Source organism: Pelobates fuscus, chromosome 6 (genome assembly GCF_036172605.1).
Source record: "Pelobates fuscus isolate aPelFus1 chromosome 6, aPelFus1.pri, whole genome shotgun sequence".
NCBI classification, from domain to species: Eukaryota; Metazoa; Chordata; class Amphibia; order Anura; family Pelobatidae; genus Pelobates; species Pelobates fuscus.
The window spans coordinates 296,554,934-296,560,933 of NC_086322.1; positions in this window are offsets into that span (position 1 = coordinate 296,554,934).

The following is a 6,000-nucleotide window of genomic DNA, read 5'->3' on the forward strand; positions in this document are numbered from 1 at the left end:
TCTGCTCGGCCTTTTTGTCCTTCCGAAATTGATAAACCAAGCACCATTGTGTTGATAAAAAAAAAATATGTACATCAACTATAATTTCAATTTATAATCGTAATATATTGATACTGATATATTATTAAATATATAATTGTTGTAATATATATTGAAATTTTCTTATTTGAGTTCCATTTCCAGTTAGCGACTATTCTGTCCTAGTGACTCACCAATCGTTAGAAATAGCTAAATTAAATATTATCTTAAAACATAAGGAAGTGGTCAAATGTTAAAAAGATTTAGCCACAACTGCTAATACACAGCATACGATTGTAAAAGAAATGGTCAAATTAAATGCAGTGCAGTAGTGCTAATTGATAACACACCTTTTATAGCTTTTTTTTTTTTATAACCCGGATAATTGTTTGTAAAAGACTGATATTTAAGGCATTTCAAGGCATTGATAAAGGAAGGGCATTTTGTTATGGGGTTTATTCTTGTGATTTGAAAACTGAATGGCAGAAAGAACCGATTCGTAAAAATTCTCAAAGTAAGCTATCATCACAATTTAAAGAATTTCGCCTAAATTTAGCAATTTAGCAATTTGGTGTTTATTGGGTGAATTCTCCTGTGTTTAATTAATATTGTGTATTGCATATTTATTTTACTTTCTCAAATACCAGGCTAAAATAAACGAGATCATCATTACATGTAAAAGGTCTTCATTTGCAAATGTTAAGTAAATAAGCTACTGTGCCAGGACCCCCCTAAGGGGGGGATTCAAAAGCCGGCTCCTGTTTTCAGATGCTCAAACTACAGTGGGTAATGTAAGTGTGTTAATCCCATTTGACCCCTGTGATTCTCTCCATCATTGATTACCATTTAATAAGCTTTGGGGTAGTCCCGTCCTAGTGTCCCCTTTGAGACATGCTGAGTTTAAAACCAGGCTTTTTTCACCTTATGTCATTATTGGTTTATATTACAAGGTAATAAAACACTCAGGAATCTGTTACCGCTGACAACTAAATGTGTGTTGTTTAATGCAAAAAAAATTGATTTCATTAGGGCCAAATAAATGTCACCGAATGGACCAAGGCCAACATTTATTTTGTTAATACTAAGATAAAGTTTGACTTTATGCAGTTTGTAATGATCCTTTTTATGGGCCTGATTAGTCTGACAGAGGTATTTAAAAGGTTTATACATTGTATAATCTAAATTGCCACTGGTCGTCTTTTGTATCGCCGTCCTTGTGTATAATTTTTGGGTAATTTTAGTAGTGTCATCATAACCAGGGAGGTAACCCATACATTGTCCACAGGTAATAAGACATTGGAAGATAATATTGATGAATGTAAACGGAAAGAATACATTTGATCCAATGTGTGAAAAACCTGAAAATAGGGTCACGTTTGCCATTGGGGTTAGATTACTAAATCCCTGAATTTTTCGGCTGCAATTTTTGGGGTATCGCAGTCATTCTCAGTATAATGCAAGAGGAGGGCAATGCCTCTAGCCTCGTGAATTATCTTTTCTCTAATTTAAATGATGCCCAAGAGTGACGGTGCATATACAGATTATATTACCTACCCATCTCCCGGACATTGTTCGGCAAAAATAATGTTAAAGTTTGTACAATATGGCTACGTATACAGTTATATAGAAAAGGGAGGCTGTCATCGTGATGTTATAATTTCACATCCAGTTCCCGTGATGACGAGCAGGTAGCTGTGAGAATGTCTTATTTGTTATCATGACTTACTACGGATTTGTAAACGGCTATGGGCTACAGTTACAAGACTGACATTCGGCCACTTCTATAACCAACTTGGACCTCGATTTAATATTGTTGGATAAACTTTACAATGATTTAATATTTTTAGATACATTTTTAAAATGGTTTAAATTTTATGAAAAAGAATCATTTAAAGAAGAAATTTAAAGTCATAAGAAATAATCAATATTTTTTTTAGCAGATACGGGAAGTAGATCACCGGGTAACGATCCAATAGTTATTAATATTCTTTGTAGGTCCAGCCACCAACATCAGTTTGATACAGCGTGTTTTGTTGTGTTTTAAATGATGGTAAATCAGAAGTGGGAGGAAAGCAATTACATTGTTTGGGTCATAGTTTGGATGCTTCTTGAATACAACATTTTCCTAAAAAAAAACAACCAAAAAACTGAATGCACTTTGTGAATGAAACAAACTCTTATCTTTTGTGGGGCGATAGGGGATATATCCCAGTTGTGTGACAGTTGTGTATTGTGTCAGATGCACAGATGGGGCTAATGTGATTGCAGGTCCATTGTAAATAAAGCATTAGGGACCTTCCTCTTGTCACTTGGGTGTCACGCATGGTCAGCCAAGCCTTCACATGTCAAAACTAGAAAACACAGGTTTCACGGTTAGAAACCTCGCTTGCTTAAGCTCAAGTTGGGCTGAGTAGACCTGAGAAATGAAAAGTGAATATTTATGACTTCGGGACTCCACAAATGGGGTTTCTTATCAAGGCCTGTCATCATGGTACTGATAATTTCCTTGAGTAGCTCCAGGCAAACTTGAGTTTGATACATTTATCTCTAGATGAACCCCAAAGCAGAGTCTGCATTAATATATAAAAAAAAAACTATTGACTTGGGAAAATTAATTCTGCACAATCGGAACTTGACTAGAACTTCCTTGAACGTTGGAACCTACCTTAGATTGCAAATTCAGGGGCTTTCTAATTTAATGCCAGAGGTAATCGGAAATGTACATGGAACAAAACCACAAAACTGTCGTAAGCTCAGTAAAGAGACACTCCCAGACCCTTAGAGCAATTTAACTTGCTAAAATGCTTTTTGTGTGACGAGTGTGTATTTTTATTTTCATTTTACAAAAAAGTGTAGATTTTAATACAAATTCACACTTTCATGACTTTTCATTCAGACAACTGGTTCTGTTATTTCCTGGTTTGGTTAGCTCAGTGGAGCTAAACTCAAGAGGCAGCAATTGCTTAGAGCACCTGCCTTGTAAAGACTTCTCATTGAGCTGCATTGGGAAGTCTGTGATTGGACAGCCACAGAAAGTCTGGGCGGGTTTAGAAGGGGAGGGCTTGCAAATAATGCAACAAGAGGACAACAGCCTTTTCAAGTTGCTTCTAGATATACCCCAATTGATACAAATACATAATTTAATGCATGTAAGTTTTCATTGTGGATTTATCTACTAAACGGTGATTTTGAAAAATGTATTTGGACAGTGGAGTGTCCCTTTAAATTTGTATAATGCAAAACAGATAATGTGTTAACAAAGAGTTGTCAGCATAATCAAAAAGAATGATAAAGGATAGAAAAAGGTAAAGTACGGTAACTATTTTTTTGTCAAACAAAACTCTAAATAGAAGATTTTATTGATATGCCACTTTGAATGCTGAAAGTATACTGTGTTTGTCGTGGGGAGGGCAGCTTACCTGCCGTCCTGTGGCCTATGCTGCTTGGTGGGGTAAGTACTTTATTCAGCTAACTCAATGTGTTGACAAAATAATCTGCACAGTAATACTGGTCTCTTGAATTAAACCAATTATTATTCTGTGTAAATACATACATATGCTGGTAATCTTGTCCCCCATAGCATGTAAACACCATCACCACAACATGGTAGTCATAAGCTGAGCCCTTCCGCTAATGAGCTCACCTAATCGCAGTCACCTTTAGAGGGACACTGCAGTCACCAGAACCACTGCAGCTTAATGTAATTCTTCTGGTGTCTTTAGTCAGTCAGGCATTTTAATGTAAACACAGCCTTTTTAGAGAAAATGCCGTGTTTACGTTGCTTACTAGTAACACCTCTAGGTGCAGTCACTCAGATGGCCACTAGCGGTACTTCCGACGCTCTGCATGGAGGCGCAGAATGTTCCCCTTAGATATGCATTGATCCACTGCTTCTCCACAAGGAGATGTTGATTGACGTGACGCAGCACTCTGCCACGCTATGGGAAAGCATTGGATTGGCTGAGATCATCAAGTCTGATGATCTCAGTTGTGGAGGCGGAGCCCGACGGGGCCAGCGTGGGAAAAACATTGAGTAAAATCACTTTTCACAGCCTAATAACGTCTGGTAGCATGCAGTGGTTATGGTACTTATGTAAACATAGCTCCCCGCCTTCTGTCAGTACTACTGCTGGGTTTTATTTTTTTTTCATAATCTCAACCAGTAAAATGTGTGCAATCTTTAAAGGCGCCATTTGTACATGTAGGAGAAGGTTTGCAAACTGCAGAAATGAATTTGTGTGTACTGTGAGTGTAAGTATCTGTGTACATTGTTACATGCAATAAACACACAGACGTGGATCTGTCATAACACAGGAAGCAGGAGGCTGCGATAATGTATGCTGTGTCATACCCAGTAATTAATGGAAGGGTATTTTAACGTTTTATTTTCCTGTACCTCCTGGGTACTATTTTTAACATGTAAGTCCCTGTACACGGCTACTGTTCCCCTGCAGTACAGATTTTCTTCCTTTCTTTTTAGGAAGTTGAAAAGAAACATTAAAAATTCGCCTTTAATCCTCTTTTTCACTTCGCAATCTCTGTTGCAGCATCTTCGGTTGGCGTTGGGTGTTTTCAAAGAAGCTACGCAAAGATCAAAACAAACATATTTCACTTCGCAGTCTGTCAGGCAAACATTGAGAATGCTCATTATATATGCATCGTGTCATGTTAGGGCTTGCTCAAAATTGTGGTCTCATTATGTGGCCTGTTTTGCTGCTCGATTCCTACAATTTCTTCTTAGGAGTACAGCTGGCATGTTCTTTCTTTTTCTAATCTGGGAACTTCTAAATGTGTATGTCCCTCTCCCAGACATGCAAGGTGTCCCATACCTCCCAACTGTCCCAAACTAGGAGGCACAGTCCCTATTTTTGGCCCAAATCCCTCTGTCCCCCCTTCCTATCATAATGTCACTCTTTTCTAGGAGTTTCAAATTGTCGGCGTGTCTGAGTGTATAACAGTAATGTGTCTGTAAACTCCAATAACTGTGTTTAGAAATCAGTCTGTGTAAATAAGATACATTGTTCTTGTTATAAAATACATTTTAGTTCTATAAATTGTTATTTGTAAGTCATCCAAAATTTATCAGAACAGCCCCACCCCTCCTCACACCCCTAAAATTAAAGGGTCCCTCTTTGTCCATTTGTAATGTTGGTAGGTACATTGTCTCAACTCCCTCTGTCTAAAAACCTTGTGTACTCATGAGAATTTTTGCTACCCCATAAGGTCAAATTAACCTTCCCCTTAGCTCCCAAATCTAGTTTTTGTCACATACAGAGCTCTTCACAGAAATATTAAAATTATAAGTGAATTCAAATTAAAGGCAAAATAGCAAAATCGCAATATTCAAGTTATTCAGCTAGGCATCCAGTTTGGCTACTTTGCCGTAAAAGTTCATAAATTAAATTTAAATTCTCACCTTTGTATGAATAGTCCCGTATGTGAGAATATTATATTTCTGCCTTTATATTAATATTTCGGTCCCTGTTTGAAAGATCACTTGACATGATAAGCTTTAAAACATTTTATCCGTAGCTAATATTGCTGTTAAAAATATATAAATAAATGGGAGGAAAAGTACTTTCTGTAAATTTACCCAAAATGTTTTTTAGGTTTACTCAAACATGTACTTGTAACTTATATCCCTGTAAGTGAAAATGCTAAACTTTATTTGAAACATAGGATGAACATTGAGAACATAAATGGAGTATAGATCATTAAATATGCGTCCAATATTTCAAATTGGGAGAGTTTCCCGTTGACACCAGGGAACAAAGTTGGGACAGTGGGACAGAACCCTGAAATTGGAAGTGTCCTACGGAAATAGGTCACGGACAGGGCCGGATTAAGAGCACACTGGGCCTGGTGCTGACAATTATGATGGGCCTAATTACGGAATCTTATTGACCAAAAACACTAAACCAGTCATACCTCCCAAGCGTCATGTATCTGATAGAGATGGTGCTGGAGGGAAACTCATAGGAT